At 43.4% G+C, this 13,191-nt stretch overlaps 1 protein-coding gene across 1 annotated transcript in view; it reads left to right on the top strand.

The window, feature by feature from the left end:
- Positions 1 to 13,191, top strand: part of LOC311090940 (uncharacterized protein) — an 846,260-nt gene that overhangs the window by 816,098 nt on the left and 16,971 nt on the right. The gene's annotated exons all lie outside the window — the stretch shown is intronic.

The raw sequence follows: 13,191 nt of genomic DNA, 5'->3' as shown, positions 1-13,191 counted from the left end.
CACATGCTTTTAAAGAAACAGATTTTGTATTATTTTAAAGTGATGCCCTACAAATGAGATTGTTAGTAAGAAAGTCCCTTTAGATCTTTTAGAAACCTGTGAAGGTTACCTTACTGAAGCTGCTGACGTTCATTTTCTTCCCTCAAGACGACGTTTTAAAACTTTTGCTTTTGGTGGTGCTTTAAGCTCTATTATACTACTTTGTGCCAAAGTTTTGTGATTTTGTTATAAGCTTTGTATTCTGTATCCATTTAAAAGTTAGATAATATATACGAAAATGAAGCAAATACATTTTAAAGTTGTCTGGAGTGTGTGGGTATTTCTCTATAGTGCGGCACTCATATTTTTCAGATATACCTGCAATTTGCTAGTTTCAAAAACCATCTGGAATCTGCCACAAAATAAGTGCACACACAACACCCTTTAAAAATATTAATTACTCGATTCCACATATTAAACACTTTACAACTGACAATCTAACTACTGTAAATCCCTGGGAATTAAGTGTTTTGTAATAAAACTTGCTAAAACAGCATGACAAAATGAACTTACTAACAAATAAATGGAAAGAGAGTGTGTAACATTTGTTTTCTTTATTATTATTAATTTTTTTTAGCAATTATTCCTTAAAGCTGAAGGAATCTTTCCTCTCTCTGGCCTCCTGTTCTCGTCTCTCCTCATGCTCTCGTCGCTCTTTCTTTTCTTTCCTCTCTTTCATTAGCCACTCTCCACTCTACAAGAACACAGTTGTGTTCATCAGCCTCCTGCAAAATCAACACAGAATTTAACATTAGTGATGAACCATGGTCAATCTATATTATTATATTAATAGTAATGTTACATGGACAAGTTGAGGTACACTTGATAACAGTAGCTTGCTACGTAGCCAACACATATTACATATCAACACTGGTAAAGGAGAAATAATATCGCTGTAAAATAAAAAATAAAAGTTTTGTAACTATCATTTAACTGAGAAACAATGTCGTTGTTTAAATAAAACAGTGTTAACTAGCTGACAGGCATTAGCTCGTTCTGTTCGGTAATAATAATGATAAAATTGTCAATTTTGCAGCCAATTCACAAAATTGTACCCTCGATTTACATTATTTAAACTTTTAACAAGTCAGTCGTTTACTTATATGATGTTAAACAAATACAATTTAACCACAAAGAAACAATAAGTGTTTTGTAAAGTATTTACACTTGAAAACAGCCACGTCTCCATTTTCTGCCATTTTCGAATATAACGATGACAACTCCTGTCCCGTGGCATCATGGGCAGGGCCTGAAATTAACACCCGACCACACGCCAAATGCGGGTGAATTCTGCAATTGGCGGGTAACACTGTCAATCTACCTGCCACATTGGCAGGCAGCCAATGAGAATCGACCCTTCGTGGGGAGTTTGATTGACAGGCAATCTGGCCAATCATAATCCCCCGAATCCGCCTTTTTTTGTCCGACAAAGCAGTCAGGAGAGTTCAACGTTGGAGGATAAATGAGAAGGCGGATAAGGTGGCAAAAGAAGCAGTTAAAAAAGGAGATGTTGAAGTCAACATTAAATTATCAAAATCAGAGGGGAAAGGCATAGTGTGGAGAAGTATAAATCAACAATGGCAACAGAGCTGGGATAATGCAACAAAAGGGAGACATTTACACGAAATCCAAAGCAAAGTAGGTATATCAAGAAGTACGGGAACAAAGAGGAAAGAGCAGGTGATAATGAGCAGGCTGAGAATTGGGCATAGCAATCTTAATGGCACACTTTTTATTACAGGAAATCATCCTACAGGAATGTGTGAACAATGTCAGGAGGCTGAAACAGTAGAACATATTCTTATAACATGCAGGAAATTTATTCAGGAAAGACAAGAAATGGTAACAAAATTAAAAAAAAATAAGACGGGTAGATAATACAGTAAAAAGTTTATTGGAGTATGGAGAGAGTGTGGAGGGTAGGAAAGTGATATTTGGTTTTCTGAGGATGACTGGATTAGATAGGAGGATTTAGTATGAATGAGAACAAAGGGTAAATAAAACCGAAAGGTGGCAGTAATGCAACTCAAAGGATGCCAGCTGCCTTAAAAACCCAAAAAGAAGAAAAGAAGAAGAAGAACGTTGGAGGATTTGAACTTGAAAAAACAGAGTGTACTGAGTAAGCCTACTGACATCTTTCCGCAGTTAAAACTACATTACTTCTTATGTTCATTCATGTTTATTTGATGCTATAAATTAACTAGAAGGAAGAGATGATCGGTTCACGAGCAGCTTTAACTGAGGCACCACAGCGATCTGTCAAGACACATTACAGAGCCACAAAACGGTTACGGTAGTCTAAATTTCTTTAAAAATGACCAAATTTTAACGTTGAGACTTTGTTTAATATCAAAAGTAACCTGGACTGTCTTGTCTGTCAGCGTGTTGTCAGTGTCTCTGCTGCGCAATGTTTTTCATTGCGTGAGATCATGGTTTGGCGTGAGCGCGGTGTAGCTTGTCGGACATAGCAACAGTAACTAAAGGGGCCGGGTCTTTGCGTTTTTTTTATTATTTTTTTTGCAACTGTTGTTCTTTGACATTTAAACGAAGTCAGCCATTTCGTTGGATTTTAGCTAAAAAATGTGGCGGCACATTACTGGAGTAGTAAAGAAAGCATCTGTGAAAGCAGCGCAGTTTGAGTGTTTCGGAACGTATATGTGGTCGGAGAGAAAGATGAGACTACCCTTCTCTGACTACGTTTGAATGTGTGACTTAAGTATTAAACTGTTGGTGAGATGAGATGAGATAATGCAATGCTGACATAGGCTACAGTACAATGACAGTTGCACAGATGTTGGGAGTTGGGAACCGGTGAGAAAATGTCCGGTAGCCTACCCGGTAACTTTACCAGTAATAACCATAGATATCATATAAAGGCTAGATGTCTTGTGCGCGCTGCTGGCCAATGGAGGTCGACGTCCGCACACGGCGGCCATCTTACCACAGTGTGCTCGCTCACTCGTAACATGGTGCATGTACTTTTAAATAACCATAACTTGCTCAGAGATGTAGCTATGACACTGCATACATATGAATAATTATAACATAAATGTTCAAGCATTCGGAATTATAGCCACGTTAATAGCGTTAGTAAGAAACCAAACCGTTTGTAAATCCGTCAAGATTTCAGCGAGATAAGAGGATTTGTGTGCGTGCTGATCACTCACCTTAATTCACTGCTCCACTGTGGTTAGATGGCCGCCGGTGATGCCGGAAGTGACTCCGCCTTAAGACATCTAGCCTTTATATGATATATATGGTAATAACAATATTAATTTAGTTCTGCTTAACGGTTCCTGAACGCTGTAACTAACAGCTGCCCAGCCATCAACACAGCCGCGTGTGATTTGTTTTTAATACGAGCTGCACTAGGTCTATATCTGTATTCTAAGAGTTATTATTACTTGTATGGATCTCGTTAATAACTTGACAACACTTAAATGTGTATTCTTACAAGTTAAAGAACAAATGTTTGTGCAATTCCTTTTTTTCACCTTTTATGAGGCCAAAAAAAAAAAAAAAGTCTGGTAAAAAGTCACTGTGGCGGGTGGTCAAAAAAGTTAAAGTCCGCGTGAACCGGAAGTTGCAAACGACTTTTCTCCAGTGTTGTGACGTATTTCCCAGTGAAAAGGCATATTGAACAGAGGGCAGGGTTTTACTCTAGCGCTCCTCCTCTCCATCTCTCGCTCATAGCAGACTAACGGTTTGAGGGGAGTGGTTAAGCGTTTCCCAAACCATGCAGTCAAACCTACGTCGTCAGAGAAGGAACTCCATTCCAGACCGGAAGTAACTTTTCAGACTTTGATTAAAGATTACGACGGAAAACCATTTTTTTCTGTGTATTAACTTGCACGGATTAATTTTTCACCACAAGACTAGTAATATGCGCTAACAAATTAAATAGGGTCAATTTTGATTTCAGTTGGACTTTAACTTCAGGCCCTGATCATGGGATAGTAAAGTGTCCATCATATGCGCACTTCAGAATCTCGCCGGAAGTAGTAGGTCATCCGGGTACTTCTCGCCTACTGTTTTTCGAATTCTATGATTTCGGACATACCACTCTGCTCACGTACTGTTTTTCGCATACTATATAGTAGGGAAGTATTTGATTTCGGGCGCAGCTTAAATGTGCATAGGGCTCCCTCAGGCTGCTGGTGTGGATTGAAAACACAGTACATCAGAGTATCCAGCACTCATAATGATTACATCGACGCATTTGGGTATAAATTCAATAAATATTATTCCTCTCTATAGAAATCTGATGTAAACCTATGAGAATCTATCAATATTTCTCCAAATCTGCACATTTTTGAGCTAAAGCCCTGAGGGACGTTGTTTTGTCAAGAGTTGTCATGACGACAGCACAGGAGTTTTTTTCTGAATGGGAGCGGCTGACGCTCATAATTCATATTAAAGGTATCGACTCATTTTTTCATTACATAACTCCTGACACAAATTAAGACATAACTGTCACTATAAGTTTCTCAGAATACAATAGTGGTCAAATACTGAAACTTGAGTCTTATATCTTTTTAATGATGTATAGTTTGTCAAGGTAATAACATTAAATCTGATAGTAACTTTGAACTATAAAAAAAAAAAAAGCTTCAGTGTGCCGGTGTTACGGATCAACTGGGGATCATGTTTAGGGCTGGGGCGGTTACCGCAATACCGCGGTCACATGATGCCTACCGCGGGTCTGAGCTCGTCACCGTCATCACCGCAAAAAAAAAAAAAAAAAACATTGGCCTGCACATGTGTGCACGTTGTGTCTAATTACATTGATTCTAATGACATGGATTGTGTCTAATGACATTGTGTCTTACATAAGTTTTGTTTAGAAAACCTTGAATCCATCAAAAGATGGAGCACATCCGACCTTTCGCGAGTTGGGGAGCGCAATGTTGCGTCTGCCAAATGTGTACATGTACATTATGCTCAGTAGGAGCATGAACTTGAATGTTGTGTATCTAATGTCTTGTATTGGACATGTAGAACACTTTGTCTTTAGTGATTAAAGTCCTGTGAAAAACACTGAGAGGCAACCACAAATTGTATTACTGAAATAAGCAAAACATATGATATAGTGATAATGAATTATTACAAATATATACTGATATTCTCTATGGCTAATATACTCATAGGCCTACATCACTAACCTCTTAATCATTTGTCACCTCACACGAATAGCATGACCCTCTCTAAAACAAGAGGAAATGCTTTATTGTTTACTTTTTTGCTGACCTCTTTAACAAAAGAAATATGACACAATCTTTTTATGTAATATAAATTTAAATTATGCCAGTTCTCTTCATTTGACTGGTACCATGAATCTCATTAACATATTATCTTTACTTGTTATGAATCATCACATCATGTGCTTTCATTATTGTCGTCTGCTAACCGTTAGGAACAGATTAAAAGGTCTATAAATTAAGTGTCATTGTTGTTAGGCCATATACTGCCACAGCAAATAGATGCAATTAAAGTTAGACAAATCCAAAACTTTGCAGGATAACCAATATCCCGACCGCTGCTCAAGAAAGGAGCGTGATTATATAAAGAGGAGATGTGAAAATTTCACAATGAAGGGTGATGGTGTGTTAAATTGTTCTTAAAAAGATAATACAACTGTGACATTTATTTACTAATATAACTACATTAGATGGAGAGCAGCATAGGTATTAAGGCCAAACTGGCCAATGGGTAAGAAACATGTATACATATACATTACAAAACAAGTAACTGTTCTTCATAAACATGTAACTTAAGTCTATAGTTTGTTCTCCCTTCCTTAGATTGAATGTTCAGAATGTTGAAGGTGGGACTGTGTGGTCAGATCTTCCACTGTTGGCAAATACAGCTGTCCTGCATGCACATTTGCCTTTTCTTTTCTTTATTTTTATTTTTTTGTTATTGTTGCTTTCATACCTGTTAGCTAATAAATATGTTTGTTGAACATTCCCTGAATAAATGCTGTGGGTAATTCACTGGATCCATAAGCTATGGCTTCTCAATTTTCAACACTCTTTAGGAACATTTATGGAGTGTAGCCTACTGTATGCTTTATGCTTTAATTCATTCCTCAGTAACATTAAAATAAATAATAAATAAATGTTTGACATCCCTTTTACCACAGCAGTATTGCTGCTCAATTTAAATTAAGCCACAAATTGGCATCATAACAATAATCTGCGAATACACATGCACTGCAAAGACACAATGTCAATAGCATAATTTATTTAATGTACTTACAGTTGTCGTCAGACATTCAATTTCATTGAAACGAATGTAACAAAATAATGTGGGCGTGGTCTGTGTCGTGAAATCTTCCCTTAAAGGAGAACTCCGGTCAATTTTAACATTGAGCTCATTTTTTTGTAAATTTGGAGTGCTGTCAGTACAGAGAACAACGACAAAAATCGGTGTTGCCTACACCATGTTATCCTCTTTTTAAAATTTGCACCCTGTTGACTTCAATAGGGCAAGTTTTAAACCTGCTTTTAGCCTCTTAACATCCTTGATGTGTCATTACAAGTGCCCAGCCATGTGAGTGATTCCTTCAGAGTGAACACGGGTGAATACATACCTGTATTTCGGTCGAAGTCCAAAGTAGTCGATTGTCGAGTTCACGCGCGTGATCATACGTACTAAACCTATGCGCGTGAACTCGACAATCGACTACTATGGACTTCGACCGAAAACAGGATGTAAATACAGGTATGTGAGCTGGCTGAATAAACATCATTTTTATTCATATCTTTCACATCTACTGCAGTCAGATTCACCGTGTTCACTCTGAAGGAATCACTCACATGGCTGTGCACTTGTAATGACACATCAAGGATGTTAAGAGGCTAAAAGCAGGTTTAAAACGTGCCCCATTTAAGTCAACAGGGTGCAAATTTTAAAAAGAGGATAACATGGTGTAGGCAACACCGATTTTTGTCGTTGTTCTCTGTACTGACAGCAGTCCAAATTTACAAAAAAATGAGCACATTGTTAAAATTGACCGGAGTTCTCCTTTAAAGGCGTCTAAAACATTCAGCGGAGCAGCGACAGAGTAAACAACAGTGTCCCAATATGATACAAACATTTACCAATAATGTGGAAAGCTTTTAAATCTGCTCAGAGAAAGATTCGCTGTGACGAATCTGTCACCGTTCAACATCTGCTGGAAATCCAGGTAAAATTATCTGCGTGCACGCGCACGTCCCCAGTTAACATGATCCCCAGTTGATCCGTAACACCGGCGCACTGGCAAAGGTTAACAGGTTAATAACACAAAATTAAAAAGGTGATATCAAGCTTTAAATATTTGATTAAGACAGACAGTTTGATCATGGGTCAATAATTATATCAGTTTCTGTAGTGGCAGAACAATGTTTTTTTTCAGACATCAGGATCAGAACTGTTCATAACTGCTTTCAATTTAATCTTTATATTTCACAAATATCTAATTTTGGTGCAACATATACTGTAACTTGTAAAAACCGAATAAGTGCATTTTAAAAGTCTGTGATCAGTATCTGCCTGTAATAAGATCCACTGAAGGTAAGTTGACTGAACGCTAGTGATGGGCGCTTTCGAAACACGCTTCATGAAGCTGTGAAACCTTTACGAATCTTTTGTTTCGGATCAGTGGTTCGGAGTGTGTATCAAACTGCCAAAGTCACATGATTTCAGTGAACGAGGCTTCGTTACGTCATAACTGTTTCAAAACGTTTGGAAATGTCAATGGTTCACCACTGGGGGGCGATGATCTCTGTGAACCCATGAATCATGCAGATTCACTGAGATTGAAGTGTTTGTGGGTTTTACCTGATCTCTGATCAGTTTTATACATTTGTAGACATTTTAATTAGACATTAGTATAATTAAAAGCAATAATAGTAGTTAATAGTCTCTTATTGGCCTGTTTAGCTGAGCCATCCATAAAATACACTGACACTGCCTCACGGTGCAGCACTAAAGCAGATGAACTACCTTTTACAAAACTTGTTTGATTGTCTTCTGCTTAAGGAAATACTTTTATTCCTTAATCTGATCATGTTAGTTTATACAGTTATTCTTTGTTCATGTTAGTTCACAGGGGATTTACTAATGTTAACAGAAAACTTTTGTATTTAAAAATGTATTAGTAAATGTTTAAACTTAAGGTTATTAAATGCTGTATAGTATTGTCCATCATTGGTTCATGTTAACTAATGTAGTTAATGTTAACAAATGAAACCTTACTGTAAAGTTTTAGCAAGTAGACAATGTGTCTGAAAACAACCGACATAAACACATTTGACCCAGTGAGCAAACCAAGGGTAACATTGACATGAAAGAACGCTCCGGTTACGACTGTAACCTCGGTTCCCTGAAGAGGGAACGAGCGTTGCGTCGAGTTTGACGCTATGGGAACGCTTTGCGTGATGACGTCTTGAAGCACATGTAAATTCAGTCCAATGGTGTAGCGGGACGTCAGAGGCGGGTGACGTCACGTACCAGGAAGCTATAAAAGCCGGCCTGAAGCAGGAAACAACAGCTTAGTAAAGTCTGAAGTCGTGCTGACAGGCATGAAGGAGATATGGCAAGGTGACGCAACGCTCGTTCCCTCTTCAGGGAACCGAGGTTACAGTCGTAACCGGAGCGTTCCCTTTCAAGGGAACTCGCGTTGCGTCGAGTTTGACGCTATGGGAACGTCTATACCAACGCCTCCATAGCTACAAAAGTCTGTCCTGTGTGAAATCATGAAGAGCAGCACTAGGAAGACAAAACATGAGACCCTGGAGCAGAGTCTAGATCCAGAGAGTAGAACCTGACGAAAGTGTGCGGTGAGGACCAGCCTGCCGCATCACAGACATCCTGTAGAGAAACTCCTGAAATAAGGGCCTTAGAGGCCGCCATACTCCTTGTAGAGTGTGACCGGACAGCCAAAGGAGAAGGCTGCCCAGCCGCCTCATAAGCAAGTGAGATAGCCTCGACCACCCACTTGCTCATTCTTTGCTTAGACACCGGCCCTCCCTTGTTAGGGGAGCCAAAGCAAACAAACAACTGATCACTTCTGCGCCACAGGGCAGCTCTGTGGACGTAGGCGTCTAACGCCCGAACTGGGCAAAGCAAATTATTAGCCTCCTGGTCCGCATTCTGGAAGGGAGGAGGACAGAAGGCCTGCAGAATAATAGGTCTGGCCACATTAGTGGGGACCTTGGGGACATAACCCGGTCTGGGATGGAGAAAAGCTTTCACCATACCCGGAGCAAACTCTAAGCAGGAAGGAGCAACCGACAATGCTTGAATATCCCCAATTCTCTTAAGAGAAGAAATGGCAAGAAGGAAAATAGCTTTCAAAGTCAGAAACTTTTCCGAAACCTCCTCAATGGGCTCAAAGGGGGCCAGGGACAGGCCTTGTAGAGCAATGGACAAGTCCCATGGCGGCACCCTAGAGCGGACTGCAGGCCTCAGCCTCCAAGTGCCACGAAGGAAACGAGATACCAGAGGGTCCTTCCCCACAGACATTCCACCCAAAGGAATGTGGTAAGCACCTATGGCCGCCACATAGACCTTTAAAGTGGACGGGGTCAGACCTGCAGTGAACCGGTCCTGCAGGAACTCCAGCACTGTACCAATTGGGCAGTGGACTGGGTCCAGCCGACGGTCACTACACCAAGAAGTGAATACTCTCCACTTCAGGGCATAAAGTTTCCTCGTGGAGGGAGCTCTGGACTGCAGAATGGTCTCAACAACCTCAGTTGAGAGACCTGACTCTATGAGCTGGGCCCCCTCAGAGGCCAAGCCCACAGGTTCCACAGTTCTGGGCGGGGGTGAAGTATTGAACCCCCTGCTTGGGACAGAAGGTCCCTCCTGACAGGTAGCTCCAGAGGAGGCCCGTCGAGGAGGGACACAAGGTCGGGAAACCATACTCTGCCCGGCCAGCGCGGGGCTATAAGAAGCAGGCAAACCCGGTCCCTGCGAACCCTCTCCAGAACTCCCGGGAGCAGAGCAACTGGGGGAAAGGCGTACAGACGAAGCCTCGGCCACGCCTGTACCATAGCATCCAGTCCGAGAGGAGCTGGATGCGTGAGGGAGAACCAGAGTGGACAGTGAGACGTCTCTCGAGACGCAAACAGATCCACTTGTGCTTGGCCGTACTCCCTCCATATCAGCTCCACCACCTCGGGGTGGAGCCTCCATTCCCCGGGCCTCGGCCCCTGCCTCGACAGAGTGTCTGCTCCTATATTCTGAACCCCGGGGATGTAGGCTGCTCTGAGTGACAGCAACTTCCCCTGGGACCACAAGAGGATATGGCGTGCCAGATTTGATAATGGGCGCGAGCGCAAACCCCCTTGGTGGTTGATATAGGCGACTACCGACGTGTTGTCCGTATGCACTAACACATGGTGTCCCCTGAGGTCTGTGACAAAGCTCCTCAGAGCCCGGAAGACAGCTAACATCTCTAGGCGATTGATATGCCAGGAACGATGATGGTCTTCCCACAGACCTTGAGCTGAGCGACCCTCCAGGATCGCTCCCCAACCCGTGAGGGAAGCATCCGTCGTTAGCAGTCTGCGACGACAAGAAGCTCCCAACACTGGGCCCTGGGACAGGAACCAAGGTTTCTTCCACATAACCAAGGCACGTAGGCATCGCCGCGTGACCTTGATTGTGCGAAATGGGTTGCCCCTCGGGGAAAACCCCCTGGTCCTGAGCCACCACTGCAGGGGCCTCATGTGCAGCAGTCCAAAAGGTATCACGTTGGAAGCTGCTGCCATGAGACCCAACAGTCTCTGGAACTGTTTGACAGTGAGTAGCTGGCCTAGCTTTACACTTTTCACAGCTGCAAGGATGGACTCTATACGTGGCGGTGACAGGCGCGCCTGCATCGACACTGAGTCCCAAACCACGCCTAGGAAAGTGGTTCTCTGGAGTGGAGAAAGCACACTCTTCTTGGCGTTCAGCCGTAACCCCAGCTCTTTCATGTGGGCGAGAACAACATCTCGATGTTGAACCGCCAACTGATGCGACTGAGCTAAAATCAACCAATCGTCGATGTAGTTCAAGATGCGAATCCCCTGAAGGCGCAGAGGCGCCAGAGCTGCATCCATGCATTTCGTGAAAGTGCGGGGTGATAAAGCTAGGCCGAATGGAAGAACACGATATTGGTATGCTTTGCCCCCGAAAGCAAACCTCAGGAACTTCCAATGACAAGGACGGATGGAAACATGGAAATATGCGTCCTTGAGATCTATCGTGACAAACCAGTCCTCGGACCTGATCTGTGGCACGATCTGTCTCAATGTCAACATTTTGAACTTGAGCTGCATGACTGACTCGTTCAGAACTCGAAGATCCAAAATGGGACGCAATCCCCCGTCCTTTTTTGGAACTATGAAGTACCGGCTGTAAAACCCGGTTTCCCTGTCGGAGGGAGGTACATATTCTATGGCCCCTTTCTCTAACAGAGTGTTTACTTCCTGTTCCATAACCAGAACCTGCTCGGGGGCCACCACAGTGGGCAGAACCCCCATAAACCGAGGTGGGCGTTTCCCGAACTGAATTAGATACCCTTTTTCCACGGTCTGCAGGACCCAACGAGAAACATTTGACAGTAGCTTCCACGCTGTCAAAGATTCTACTAGAGGTACCAGCCTCTCGAGACTGGTTTCTGGATTTTGTTGTTGTTGAGCAGTCAATTCGACGCCCTGTAACGGCGCACCGGCAGGGAGCGACCGAACAGACTGCTCTAACACCCTCCTCGGAGGGGGCGGGCATCCCGAGGCCACTACGTTTCCGGGTGGTCCTTGAGATATGTGCTCGCCGGAGACCGCTGCGCCCTGTAACACCTGAGGCGGCAGGGTTGGCAGAACGGTCCCCTGAGGGTACCGAAGAGAGACGGGCACCGTAAAAAGAGGTGTTAACCGCTCTGCTTCGGGGGGGACTACCCTCATTAATCCTGAGCCCTCGGACGTCAGGATTTTTTCCCAGCAGCCTTCTTGGCGGTAATAACGGTCCGCAGATCCGTTCTACCCCTCGAAGACTGCTGGGTTTGAGCGCGCCCTCCGTGTCCCCGAGATTTTTGTGGGGGAGCACGAGAGGACACACTCTGTTTTTGAGTGGCACGGTGTTCAGCGCTCTTTTTAGAGGAGTGAGGCTGCTCCCGCTCAGCAGCCTCATAGAATGAACGGCGGGGGAGAAGCTTTTGCAATGCAGCTGCCTGTTTAGCAGCTTCCTGAGATTTAGCTACCGCACTGTTTACTGCATCACCAAATAAACCAACAGTGGAAACCGGAGCATCTAAGAGAACGTGCTTTTCTTTCTCTTTTATATCGCTCAGATTGAGCCACAGATGCCTCTCAGTGGCCACCAGGGCTGCCATAGACCGCCCGATTGATTTAGCGGTCTCCTTGGTGGCCCTGAGAGACAGATCTGTGGCTCTGCGAAGTTCAGCCACTGTGTCAGGACCAATTCCCCCGCCCTCCTCTAAATCCCCCAATAATTCTGCCTGATAGGCTTGCATAATAGACATCGTATGCAGACACGCTGCAGCTTGACCAGCGGCTGCATACGATTTATGAACCAGAGATGATGTGTATTTTACTGGCTTAGAGGGAAGTGAAGGAGCTTTCAGGGAAGATGCCGTTGCTGGAGAGAGATAGCTCGCAAGCGTCTCCTCCACCTTCGGCATCTCCCCATAACCATATTCTTTATATTTATGAATGGAAGAATAGTGGGATGTTTGTGGTGCATACACTCTGTATGAAACCGGTTTTCCCCACGATCTCGACACCTCGGTGTGGAGATCGGGAAAAAACGGAAGGCTTCTTCGCTGAGGCTGTGTACGAGATGGCAGGAAGCGTTCGTCGAGCTTGCTTTTCGAACGAACGTCCTGCCTATCCTCTGGCCACTCAATAGATAATCTGTGAACTGCTCTAGTGACAACATCGAGCAATTCCTCAAAAGCGTGAGACTGAGGTGGCGAATCCTCAGACTCAGCTTCAATACTAACAACGTCCAGCTCCTCAGAGCTGGACAATTGCAGTACTGGTGCCTCCACCGGGGGGGAAGAAACCGCAGCGCGTGCTTCCACACCCTGATGAGAGGCACTGGATCTATCAGAAGGATGCTGAGATAAGGCAGAGCCCGTCTCAACATCCACTGACA

Source organism: Abramis brama (assembly GCF_963993115.1).
Source record: "Abramis brama genome assembly, chromosome: 1".
NCBI lineage: Eukaryota > Metazoa > Chordata > Actinopteri > Cypriniformes > Leuciscidae > Abramis > Abramis brama.
Note: the sequence above shows the minus strand (reverse complement) of the source record. Positions and strands in the feature narration are given on the sequence as shown.